This window comes from Rhinolophus sinicus, chromosome 6 (genome assembly GCF_057876585.1).
Source record: "Rhinolophus sinicus isolate RSI-liver-muscle chromosome 6, RSI-T2T, whole genome shotgun sequence".
Lineage (NCBI taxonomy): Eukaryota > Metazoa > Chordata > Mammalia > Chiroptera > Rhinolophidae > Rhinolophus > Rhinolophus sinicus.
Window position 1 is genome coordinate 4386841 of NC_142506.1, and position 13782 is coordinate 4400622.

Consider the following 13782-nt stretch of genomic DNA (forward strand, 5'->3'; position numbering starts at 1 on the left):
CAAACACCCTGTGAGCAGAGTAATTGAGTTTGAATTGCTTGGGAGAACCTCCCCCCTCAGGGTTCCATGTGAGAGAAGCTCACAGTTGCTAATGATTTATTATTTTGCCTCCTAAGTGTATTTGGTGCGTGTGCCCAGTACAGTAGCTACATAAGGGCAGCACACACGTGCCGTCACTTCCAATACAGATATGAATAAATCCAGGCTGGCCCTTCTGCCTTGATCGCTTATGGAAGCAGTGCTTTCACCCTCTAAAATGGAAATGTTTTTATCTCACAGTCCCCGTCGTGGGAGCTGTGTCTAAATTAACTCAGTGTCCTCAAGTGCCCTGGCTTCCACCCAACTCAGTGTTTCCACCGCTCTGGAGAGGGGTGAGGAATTCTGCAATTTTGCAGGTACAGAGATCGCCCCGTGAGTTAGAGTCCGCATGTAAATAAAAGCAGCTCACATTTTAGACGACTCGTTATACGCTGAGGATTTTGCAAGTGTAGTCTTTTTACCACTCACACAACCCGGTGAGGTAAGAATTATTGTCTCGTTTTACAGGTGCAGCAGTTTTAAAACATAACTGAATTCTTAGACTTTGCTCCCATGGTGAGATTGGGGGGGGGGGGTGGCCTCAGAGAATTACTGGGGCGGGAGGAGGAAAGGTGACAGCCAGTTTGATGGAGACTCAGATTGGCGTCTGCCTGCGTCAGCACGCAGGGAGGGGGCGGGCTCAACAAAAAAACAATGGCATCACACCAGCTCCTCTGCCAGAGAAGTTGCCTCTCCAGGCCTCGCTCTGAAGCTAGACAGTTCAGTCCCCCGCCCCCCATGTCCTGGCGGTTTTCGAGCTGCTGCCCCAGCGCTGGAGCTCAGAGCAGGTGAGTCTGTCAGCGAGAAAGCCCGCAAGGTCCTTTTAGGAGGAGTGCCCGGCAGTGCAGCTGCCTTCTGGCTCACTCAGCCACAATCTCCATTGGTTTACGCAGCTAGATGTTATGGGGACCTCTCTCCCTGTCACTGGAACCCTGGCTGGGGAGGGGCTGGGGCCCCTTCCTCCTCTGGGGCACTCTGCCGCCGAGATATTACCCTCCCATATTTAATGGTCACACAGGAGTGTGAGACCTGCTTATCCCGTGTCTCTGCCCCGACCACCAGTCTCAAGGGGGCTTCTTCTGTACGTCAGTAGTTGTAGGGCTTCAGTTCAGCTAGACTTCAGGTGATTCTCAATAATGGTGGTTCTGTGGTTTAGGTATAATCCATGTGGTCCTGAGAGGAGCTGAGCACAGCATTTACCTACCATGCCATCTTGACTGGAAATCTTCCATCCACTGCCTATCTTTATAAATAAAATGTTATTGCAACACAGCCAAGCTCATTCATTTACATAAAGGCTATGGCTGTGTCTTTTCTGTTTTTTTAGATGAGGAAAGTGTGATCTACAGGTCACTAATTAATTAATTAAAAAATAGCTGGTCCTAAAAGACATAACAATTAGCTACTGAGGAGAAGCTAAATTTCAGACTCCAAGCCTAGTTTCCTCTCTAATGTGACTAGGAGAAAAGGTAACCAACTCTATTGCTCTTTTGAATTTTTGTGAAGAATATTCTGCATTTGCCTATTAGATACAGAGGTCTTTTATTATACTGTAAGAAAAATAGGTAAAGAATCAAGATTTCAGGAGGTAGTAGAAGAGGTTACATTTATTTAATGAAAAAGATCGTTGGGAAGAACAAAATTAATCCAAAATATAGGGGAAAGGGAAAGGACTACATGAAACCACAACAGAGTTTAAGGAGACTTTGGAAGCAACAGAGAAAAGACAGGAGAAATTTGGTTAGTTTGAAAGTGGAAGGATTGAGTAGTAGTAATAGCCATACTATATGTAGGATTTTGACGACATAGGTAGACTATATTTAAGATTATGCCAACTCTTTTACTTTCATTTTACTAAGAGAACTAGTAAATTTTTAATTATTTACCATATCGCTCAGATATCAGACTGATGTTTCTTTTAAATATGACAGATATTGAAACTTGAGAGATGACTCATTTTTAGTCAAAGTGCTTTAATATTCATCAATCTTCTGTCTTTTCATCCATCTAATTTACTTGTTGGCTCACACCACAGATATTTCTTGAGTCCTCGGAATTGCCTTCTACAAAACTCTCACTCCCTCAGGCATCATTTCCTTTAAGAATCCCTTTTGACAGCCATTGAGCAGGGTACACGTCTTGTTTGTGTTTTGTTATGCCTACTCTAGTGTCTGATCTATAACGAGCCTCCAGGAATGTTGTTATATGGAATTGAGTTGAATGGTAGCCCCTGTCTGGGATACCAAGCAAATAATTCAAAAGTTCCATCCTTATGTGTCATAGCGTCCTGTGGTGAGAAGTAGAACGTGGTACGGGAAGAATATGAGGGAGCCACAGAGGGAGGCTTCTCTTAGAAGCTGATCACATGTCCCTCTCTCTCATCTTGTTGAGATGAAAGCAGAAAAGTCACTCTGGCTGGCCCAGATAGAGACTGAATTCTTAAGGAAGAGCAAAATTAAAACCTGAACCTCTCGGTTCACGTGTTGCCAAGTTCATTGCACCGATGACTTACATTCCTTGACTAGAAGAGGCTTTGACAAGCAGCACGTGTGGAACATGCTGGGAGTTGATTATTCTACTGAATAGGCTCTGGGTAAGTTGGATAAATGAAAGTCATGCTACTTGCCTCTGAAATCTGGGCTGAGGAAATAAAGTGAAATTGGCAAATACAACACTTCAAATGAATTCCAGCCACTACCTTCAAAGACATGAGAGTCAAACCAATATATTAGGTTCAGAGGAGCCATTCAAGGTGCTCAGTGTATATTAATTGGCAATGTCACTCTTGAGTCCACATTACATATAGATATATTGAATCTCAATTCCAATTCAACACACATTTATTAAAGGCTGGCTCTTCATTTATTTATTCATTCATCACTCATTGTACAATGCTTTTATGTGCCCAGAACTATGGTTGTTGATGCAGAAAGAAGGTAGAGCTTAACCAGTATTGCCCTACCCCGAGAAAGCTCACAATCTAGTGAATGACACACACAGTAAATAATCCCTCCAATAATCAGTGACGATTTGACAAGTGTGAGAAAGAAAAATAAAGATTGTGAAGAGAATGTACAATGAGGTGATCTCATCTGGTCTGAATGTCAGCGATGGCTCTGTGAGGAAGTGAAATTTAGGAAAGGACATGAGGATGAGTTGAAAGGAACCTGGCAATGAGGTGGGTTCTCTAGTTAGTGCTGGGGGCCGTGTGAGAGAGAAAGTAAAGCAAGACCATAATAATCTGCATCAGTCGTAATGGCTTTAGAGGCAACTATCAGAGAGCTGAACAAACTCAAGTGAGTGTGAACAATAAATAAATGTATTATCTCATGTGACTGGAAATCCAGAGGTTGGGTTCGGCAGCCTCTAGGAGCAGCACATGAGTGGATGCATAATGTAATAAAGACAGATAACTTCAATCTCAGCTTCTTCTTTCCTCTCCTCTCCTCTCTCCTCTCCTCCTGTCTCTCCCTCTCTCCCTCCCTCTTTTATCCTAAGCTACAGCTTCCTTCGGAATCTGATCCTGGTATCTCTTCTAGTCACAAGAGGACTTCCAGAGGTGACATGACTTATATACATGCTTCCTTGTTTATGTGTAGGGAGACAGAACAGAAAATATTCCCTCAGGCATGAACTGTTGGCCTAGTCTTTGGTTTTCTCAGACTAAACAAGTCATTTTCCTGAATCACAAAAATCACAGGGAACCATCATGCACTGATTAGAGCAATTAGAATCCAGACTCGGAAGCAGGGCTTGGAGTCACCACTCAGCAGAAAGGATAGACCTGGGTGCCAGAGAAAAACAGAACTCTGAGGAGGAAGTGTGGAATAGATGCTGCATTAGCTGTCTTCAGTCTCCACTACACTGCTTTCCATGAACACAGAGAAAACTCATATCCAGCTTGGAGCTGGATGTAAGATGTGGGAAGAGCATCATCAGCTTTGGTCACGAAAAGACTGTATTTTATTCCTGTCCTTCCATCTTCTGGCTGTAGTAGCTAGATTGCCAATTGAATATCTAACTCTCAGCTTAATCACCTTTAAAATGGGGGAAAGAATTACAGTTGTATAGCATGATTTTGAGAATCGAATACAATAAAACCAGCAATGAATCTGATATATGACAGCTAATCAATGTATGTCTTCTTCTTTCCATGACCCTCCACCCATCTTGCCCTGAAGAATGGGGCACATTAATTCTCATAGCTAAGCAGAGTCTGTGAAGGCTCAGTGGCAAAGTAGGGTGTGAGAGCTGGGAGAGAAGGGCATACCCTACATACAGCACTGGAGACAGAGTAGAATAACTTCACACAGGAGAACAGGGTGCCAGGGATGGAGGCTGAGTGTGTGTGTGTGTGCTTTGGAGTGTGCATGGGGTGAGGTGAGAGATGGAAGGCAGAGAAGGTGGAGGTCTGGTCTCTTTAAGAACAGCCCACCACCCTGGCCTCAGAATCAGCCCTCCTTTTAGTGGCGAATGCCTTCTTACTAGATCAAGTTCATTGTGTTTCTTTCTTCAGCAGGAATTACTTCTCATGAGGTTCCTCAAAGGTCATATGAAGAGGTTGAGCAGACCAGCACCACTCCACCCAAGGGCCCAGACATGTGTGAACGCTACCTAGATCCACCCTGAGACCCCACACCACAGAAGCTGTGTGCTGATCCAAAGGTAATGGGGACTAACTCAAGGAAGATGTAGGAAGTGCTTTCTGTGGTGGCAATACCAACAGCGGAAACACAGAGTCTGATTTTCTCGTATTCCAACAATTCATAAACATAAATAATGAAGTTGTGTACTAAGGGGAAGGCAGAAAACATGGGGAGAAAAGAGAATTCTGAAGACAAGCCTTTGATGAAATCTAGAGGTCTGTCGCATGAAGCTTTTGTGTGTGGAGAGGTTTAATGAAGGAACATAGGACTCTAGTATGGCTTCCAGGCCTTGGTTTTAGAACGTCCTGGGATATTGTCAGTATTTTAAGTGAAATGTGGAACATGAGGAGTGAAATGTAGCATATTTGGGGAAAGGTAAATGGTTCAAAATTGCTGGAAACCGTGTTTTGAAGAGGGGTTGGCAGGAGATGAGGCTACAGACTTAGACAGGCAGAGGGAATAAAGAGCCTCTTAGGGATTTTATTCTAAAGGTAAAACAGAATTAAAGAATGTCTAAAGAAGGGACATGCTATTTTTATTTTTGGAAGACTGCTCTGGTTGCATAGGAAAGATGGACTGAGTGACTGCAAACGGGGAGCTCAGGATATCTTGCTAAAAATACAGGTGGAAAACAATGACATCTTGAAAGTAGGGAGCAATAAGGAATGGCAGGAGAGGAAACTGGGGAAGTAGGGATGACCGGACAATGCACAGACTCATCTGCCATCTTAAGTGACTTCCGTTTTAAGGGGCAGAGCATTTTGAGGTTGGAATAACCAGGCCTTGGTAATGGTGAAGGAGCATCCGTGGTGCCATCGTTCATGTACAAATGGTGCTGAAAACAGAGCTCAGATTCCATGTGGACATCTGGGCAAGACTCTGTTAGGGCTGAGAAGATCTGAAGGGTTTGGAAAGTTCGATTTCTCTGAAAAGGATGGCAGGTTTCTATCCTGAGAGTTTGAGCTCACTGTGAGAAATCAGTGAGGGCTTCCCTATGGTTCACACTCCAGGCATTTATGCTACTAGTCATAAATTATTTCTACTGCAGTTCTGAAACAGTGTTTCTTGGTGTTAGTGCCTGAATTGCCCACCCCCCACCCCCGCCGCCACCATGTGTTGAGGTCCTAATACCCCCAGGACCACAGAATGTGACTATGCTTGGAGGTAGGCCTTTAAAGGGGTAATTAAGGTGAAATGGTCTCTTTGGGGTGGGCCCTGATGCAATACCAGTGGTGTCTTTATAAAAAGAGGAGATTGGGACACAGACATACACAGAGGGGAGGCCACGTGAAGATATTGGAAGAAGAGGGCCATCTACAAGCCACAGAGAATGTCCTCATATGAAACCAACCCTGCTGACACTTTTATCTCAGACTTGTAGCCTCTAGAACTATGAGAATAAATCTCTGCTGTTCAGGGCCCAGTCCATGGTGTGTGCTATGGCAGCCCTAACACACTCATGCACTGATTTATTTATTCTACAAATATTTATCAGGTGCTTAGTTTTTTTTGAAACTGATCTTGTCTCTGGAGATACAGTGATTGAAAAAAATCAAACTCCCTGCCTACACCACGTGACGTTCTAGGAGAAGAAAATGGGATAAATATGTATTGTATGTGCAAGAGCTACAGAGAAAGCGAGAACTCTGTGTGCCATGAGACGGAGGTCGGGTGAGCCCTCGCTGATGGCATAACGCTGAGCAAACTTAACCAGAAGGAAGGAGCCAGGCCTGAGGACATCTGGGGAAGGAGGATTTTAGGTAGCAAAACAAGTGGAAAGGCCCTGGGGCAGGGATACGCTAGGCTTGCTGGGAACATAGCAAGAAAGCCATGGTGGCTACAAGGGATTTGGAAATAGAGGTAGTAACTGCATTTGGAAAACTAGCAGCGGTGAGTAGAGGGACAGTGGCTCACACAAGGACTTACAAGATATTCCTGTGTCTGAGTCACAGATTCCTCAAAGTGCTAGTTCGGCTTTCTGGGTGTCCCCAGTTTTCTCATCATTCCTGAGCAATAGGAAGCCGTGAAGGTGCTTATGTGGGTATTGACGTGTCGGGACTTGGCCTGGAGGAGGCGGGAGGGGGGGGTCAGAGTCAGGATGGCAGCTTCGGAGATGGGCTGGTAAAGACGAGCTCGGCCCTGGCAGACCTCCCTTGGAAAGGCAGCACCTCTGAAGGACAGCAGGCAGCGCAGGTGTCCAGTGAGCAGGTATTCAACTGCGGGTGCAGGCTGCGGAGCAGGTGGGGAAGGGTGTCTGTGGGCTTGGTCTGTAAACGCCTGCTAATTTCTCAGTCCGTCCGGTTTCTCCAGTCGTAGCTGTTCTCGTGAGCACTACCACGAGATGACAGCACTCAGAGCAATAGAGAGCTGCTTACACAGGGGAGCTACCCCCAGATGCTCACCCCTTTTGCAAACTCCCTGTCACTTCCCAGCAGCCGCACAGCGGCTCTGCACTTGGCAGGAGGCCATCCACTCCCCCTGGAGCCGTCATGGTGGCTGGGCTCCAGGGGCACGCGTGCCAGTTGTGGCTGCCTCACTTCTATAATCAAGAGGCAGTAGGAGCTCATGGAATTGTGTGTCTTTGAAGTTCTTTTTGATCTCGTCTTTCTCGTCATCATCATCACAGTAACATGTATTCAGTGTCTGCTGCATGCCGGGCACTGGGATAAATCCTTGCAGAGTCATTTAATTTTCACAAGAACCCTCTGAGGTCTTATCCTCACATTTCGATGAGAAAACTAGGGGACAGAGAAATTAAATAATTTGCTCCATTTCGCACAGCTGGCTGCTCTCCCTGACCCCCCTCTCGCCCCCGGAGGAAAACTAACCACACCTCCATCTGCCGCACTTGTAGGCTGATAGAGCTGTGTCCCTAACGTCTGGGCCACTGTACCAAGTGACGACAGAGGCCCCACAGCTAGTTCCTTTCAGGAGCTAACACAAGTCAGAGCAGGTACAGGCCTAATGACTTACAACTTTTGTGTTGACTCCTCACAACCACCTGAATTCTGCAGATGAGAACACAGAGCCCAGGGTCTGGAGCCATCACCGAGCTGGGCAGGGGCTCGGATCCAGGACTCTGAGGATCCAGCATTTGCCCCTGACCCCACGCTGTCAGGACTCACACTGAGCAGAGCCCATCTCAGGGCTCAGGTTTTCAGAGATCGGACTTTTTCTGAGAGCAGGCCGTCAGGTGCAGTGCTGAGAGAGAGAGAAATAACATGTGAGCCATACATGTACTTTCAATTTTTCAAGGAGCTACAGTTAAAAAAAAAAAACTGAAAAAAAAAAACCTAAAGTTAATAAACAGGTAAAATTAATTCAATAATATATTTGATTTCACATAATGAGCCCAGAATAACATAATTTCAAAATATAAAGGATGTAATAGTACACGTGAGATGTCCTAAGTCTTCAAAACATGGTGTATATTTTATGCTTAGAGCGCTTGTCATTTCAGAACCCCCACCTTTCAAGGGCTTAGTGGCTGGAAACTGCTGCATCGGTCAGTGCAATCAGGGAGCTCACACTGGTGTGTGTGCAAATCCACAGAGACACAGACACACTCTTCTCTTCACACGTAGCAGACCGTTCTGTAGTTTACATGGTTCCTTTTCCCATCTCCCCAGTGTTTTGTGTACACCCTACGCATACGCAGGAGCCACCAAAGTTTCCCCACAGCCTCCACCCCCCCCCCCCCCAGGAACCTTGTCACTCTCTGTGGGGCACCTTCTTCTCTCTGTTCCCCAGCTGCACGTGGAGGTCTGTTCACTCTTGGCCCTTCTTTCTAATAGATACAAGCAACGAAACAAAGATGTTTAAGGTTGGGAGGACGTATTTCCATCTTCATTCCTGTAAGAAAACTGAACTCAAGAAAAGCGTGAATCGTGGCAGAGAACTTGGACTTAGAGTCTAGTGAGCTGAATGCTAACCTCCCATCTGCCCCCACTGCGTGACTGTGCAGAGCGTCCAAACTCAAAGCCTTTGCTGAGTCACGCTTCTCAGCTTTTGGTTCTAAGGAAACCTCGCGTTCCAGGCACTCCTTGGAGATGGTCACGTGCCTGTGCCTCTTCCAGGCAAGGACTTCTCTTTGAAATGTCCCTCCTGCCCTTCCTGCCACCCGCCTGCTTGCAAAACGACGGTTTGTCTAACAAATACTGACAAAAAGATTTTGTTAAGATGTTACTTACTAGTGTTTCGTCTACAGGAGCCCACTCCTAACCAAGGACCTTGGCTAAGACCTATGCGTATTAATCCGGTTGAATATGCGAGTGTGTGTGTGTGTGTGTGTGTGTGTATGCGAGGCTTCTTCTTCCAATATATGACTAGCTGATATTAGCCTGGTTTGAATGGTTGTTTCGTGACTGTACTGGAGAGTTCTGAGTACCCAGGAGAGACTCAGTAATACATGATTATCCTGAAAGAAAACCAGTGGTGAGGACTATCCATCGATAGACCTGAGTTTACACTTTGCAGGATGATATGACCACCTTAACGGTCAATCTTCCGTTCTCACTTTCCTCCTGGGCGTGCACCAGTCCATTCCAGATCTTACTCTACACTCTGGCATTTTGAACACACTGTTCCCTCTACGGTGTGGTCCAGGGGGGCTCCTTTCCTTCTCGAGTCTCAATTAAGTGTCACTTTCCTGGAAAGGTTTTCCTATCCAGATTTTATAATGAAAAATCCATTCTTATATTCACCATTTCAGCCTCTCTGTTTTTGTTTTTTTTTTGTTTTTTTCCCCTCCGTAACGTGTATTTTAGGCCACAGTGACTTTAAGTAGATAAAGATGTACCTGTTGGCTAGAATATATTTTTTCTAGACTAGAATCCAAAAATGCAGAAAGGCAGGTATTGGTTGTTTTCTTAATTGTCGTTGTTGTTCGTCGTCTAACATTGTTCATGATACTTAGTAGATATTCAACGAATGTCTGTTGGTGAAAAACAACAGCAATAAGGAAATGAAAAAGGATGGAGGGAAGGTAGGAAGGGGAGAGGGCGGGAAGAAGTGAAGGAAGGGAGGGAGGGAGGGAGGGAGGGAGGGAGGGAGGGAGGGAGGGAGGGAGGAAGGAAGGAAGGAAGAAAGGGAGAGAGAGAGGAACAGAAGGTCTCATGAGCTGAATTAATCGCCCGAAATTTTTGTGTGATGGTCAGACAAAGTAAGTGGTAAACAGCGCAACAGCAATGAGAGCCTTTAGGAATTGTCATGAACTGCCCCCTGCCTGCCTCCCCACGGCCAGCTCACCACGCGGGGCCTAGAACACACCCACTGCTCTTCTTGCCTTCTCACTGAGTCTTCAGGAGAAGCGTGCCTAAGCGTGCCTTCTCTGTTCTCTTTGTCTTGAAACTCTTCATTCCTACTCAGTCTCTAAAACTCCTAGGACTTTTCAACGCTGCCTCCTTGTCCTGCATTTTAAGGTAGATATCTCCTCTCTACATTTTCTTGGGGTTCCATGTGCCTGTGGCGGCCGGGGGACTGTAAGGCCCTGCCCCGCTCACGTGGCTTATGAGTCTGTTTAAGAGCCCGTCTTCTGATTTGGTGGTTGGCTCCCCAAGGGATGCAATGTGCTGTCCATTATAACAACAGCACTTAGCAAAGTAACTGGCATATGGCTAAATATTGAATCAATACAGGCAAAGGTGGTTGAATAAGTGAACACGAGTGAATGAGTCAACGTTTTATACTGTTGAACGCAGGAACTTTTTTGTGAGAATTCTGTACACTTTCTAGCATCTAGCGTCTTGAATATAATAGATACATAAGTGCATGGCAGTTGGTTTTTTTGTTTTATTTTTATTTTTTTGCTTGTTTTATGGCTAGTTATTTCTCTACAAAAGAACCTCTTTCTTGAGGGCTATGTGACCAGTCAGACTGCAAACAAGAGTATTTTGTTCAGGGAAGAACAGGCATTATTCTAGAAACATTCACTGCCTGAGCAAGAGCTGGGTCCTTAATTTACTTTGACAACTTCTTTTAAGTCACCAAAGTGAATTGGAAACATCCCCTTGAGACATTCATTGGAAATCACCGTTTGGATTAGTCTAATAACTGAATGTCAGCTGACTTCCAAGACAAAACGGTGAGGCATGCTTCTTTCTTTACAAATTGAGTTACTCAGAAGAATATAGCCTCAGTAACCACTAAGGAGAATGCTCAGAGGACTGAGGCCAGCAAGGGAATTGTTTTCACCTATAGGCCAAAGTCCAAAGACCTTAACTTAGCATCCTCAGCCCTTTATATGTCAGCCCTGACTTCCCCAATCATTGAAAACACTTGGTGAAATCCCACAAGCACTTCTAGAGAAGTGGAGGGGAGCGGGCATTCGGGGTGGAGAGAACAATTTGAATACAGGCAGAAAAGTGAGTGAAGTTCAGCAAATCAGGCATGTTCATGATATGCACATGTGGGGGAATCGATGCTAAAATAGAGAAACAGAGGACTGATTGTGAAATGTCTTGGTAAGAATGTTGCTTGAACTTGTGGTCTGAACAAGATGGCAGAGACGGGTTTTCCCTTGTTCCTCCCCACCAAGCACCACTAGAAACCCCTGGAACTGGTGCAAGAGACAGAGGAAGGAGCGCTCTGAGAGGTGGCAGGAAGGAGGCGAGCTGGTTGGGGACTCCGGGACTGGGGGGGCAGCACAGTGTCAGGGCGGCTCGTATCCCATCACCTGATAGAAGAAGGTCACCCAGATGTGGGTCTACCAATCCATGACCTCCCAACAGAAGACAGTGTGGGTAGGCCCATTCCATCCCTGCATCAAATGGGGTCTCTGAATACATCCGGGTATCAGGCAGCACCAGCAAGAGGGATTGGTCGTGGGCATCATGAATAATAAGAGGACAGGCCAAGAACACTCCTTCCCCATTGGGCCTGAGGCTCCCTCCCCTTTGCACTGAAAGATTCTGAGGGGGTCAGGCAGAAGGCAAGAGTGGCCAGGAAAGCTAGCGGCCACATCCAGGAAACCTCTCTGTCCCCACAGACCTACGACTGTCCCTCCCCACTCAGAGACCCGAGGAGAGCTGGGGAGAGGCAGGGGCCACGCCAGTGGGGCAGCTAGACTTAGGGACACCCTTGGCGACACCGGCCAGGACAGTGAGCCCCAGCAGCACCCACCCGAAGAGATGAAAACATGACTGCAAACGTTCTGAAAATGAAACCGCCATCAACACCATACCCAAATTAGGCCAAAGCCTGCATTCTAAGCCTCAGCTTGGGGACTGTCTGCTAAAATAAAAGATGTAACTAGGAGCCACAGCATTCGATTGTAACAGATAAAATTTCTAGGACACAATTGAAAATCGCCGATAATACCAAACACCAAGAAAATCACAACTTTGATGAGAAAAGACAACAGATTCTACACCAGGACAAATCAGATGTTGGAATGGTATAACTGGATGACAAAGATTTGAAAGCAGTAGTTATAACAATGTTTCAGAATTCAATTAGAAATTATGTTGAAACAAATGAGAAAATAGAAAACCTCAGCAAAGGAATAGAAGTTATTGATATAAAAAAAGAACTAAATGGAAATGAAGAAATGAAAAAAGTATAATAGCAGAAGTAGAAAACCTTACTGGAAAGACTTAATAGTAGAGCAGAAATGGCTTGCTAATCAAGACTGTGTGGTATTAGCGAATAGAATAGGCACATAGATCAATGGAGCAAACTAAAGACGCTAGAAATAGACCCACACAAATATGCCCGATTGATTTTTCACAAAGGTGAAAAGGTAATTTCGTGGAGGGAAGGTAGCCTTTTAAACACATGGTACTAGAGCATTTGGGCATTCCATCGGCAAATAATAAATAAATAAATAAATACCTTCACCTAACCCTCACACAGTATATAAAAATTCGCTCAAGATCAATCTTAGACTGGAGTATAAAATATAGAACTGTGAAACTGTAGACAAAAAAAGGGAGAACATCGTTAGGATCTAAGGCTAGTTTGATGGTTCTTAGACTTACACCAAAACCATTCAAAAAAAGGACAAATTGACAAGTTGAACCTCATCAAAAGTTTTAAAAGTTTTTTCTTTGTTTTGTTAGTTTTTTGTTTGTTTGTTTGTTTGTTTGTTTTTAGTTTGTTTTTTTAATCCATGTGAAGAAGAAGAAAAAAACCACTTAGTAACTAGGAGAAAATATTTTCAAACTTCATATCTGGCAAAGGATTGATATTTAGAATATATAAAGGACTCTTTAAACTCAACAGTAAAACAAACAAACAAACAAAAAAACAACTAAAAGACATTTTGCCAAACAGGATGTACAGATAACAAATAGCACATGAAAAGAATGTTCAACATCACTAACCATCAGAGATATGCAAATTAATACCACAGTGAGGTATTTCTTCACACCTATCAGAATGCAGGGACCATCAGGAAAAATACTCAGTCCTGATGGGGAAACTGGGCATCACTGGAGATACTGGACTTTCGGCTGAATTCACGGGGCATAAAAGACCTGGCTTGGCTCTCTTCGGGAAAGTGAGGTTTCCTGTGTGACAGAAGAGTGAAATGGGCTGGTTGACAGTGACCAGGATAGACCGAAAAAACATCCACGTTTTTCTCTTCTTCTTAGACACACGACTACCCTACATTTTTCAGTCTCCCTACAGTTAGCCAATGGAGCATCAGCAGAAGTAAACTACATTAAATGGGCCTGACCCATTAACAAATAATTCTTCCATAGATAATTTTCAGTTCTGTTTCCTTCCGTTCGCTGAATGGAGACATTTAAAAGAACTTGGATGTCAGTGGAGCCAAAAGTGGAAAGAGTTTCGTTCCCAAATATTGAGAGATGCAGAGTTCCCTTGCAAACCCACACTGGACTGTGATTTATGCTGTCTGGCAAAGTGAAGGCTTTCTACAGGTGTAGTTAAAGCCTCTAATCAATTGACTCTAATCGAAAGGGATGTCATCCTGGGTGGGCATGACCTAATGCTAAGCATCCTTTATACGAGGGTCTCGATATTAGAGTCTGGAAGCAGCAGACTCTCTCCATCGTTGGCTTTGGAGAAGAAAGCTGCCATGAATTCTACAGACACA

At 44.8% G+C, this 13782-nt stretch overlaps 1 long non-coding RNA gene across 1 annotated transcript in view; it reads left to right on the top strand.

Annotated features, from left to right (window-relative positions):
* Positions 1 to 729: 729 nt before the first annotated feature.
* Positions 730 to 13782, top strand: part of LOC141567838 (uncharacterized) — a 181966-nt gene continuing 168913 nt past the window's right edge. Inside the window, exons 1-2 of the long non-coding RNA XR_012490706.2 lie at positions 730 to 866; positions 4595 to 4743. This is a non-coding gene — a long non-coding RNA (uncharacterized LOC141567838). The remainder of the gene's footprint in view (positions 867 to 4594; positions 4744 to 13782) is intronic.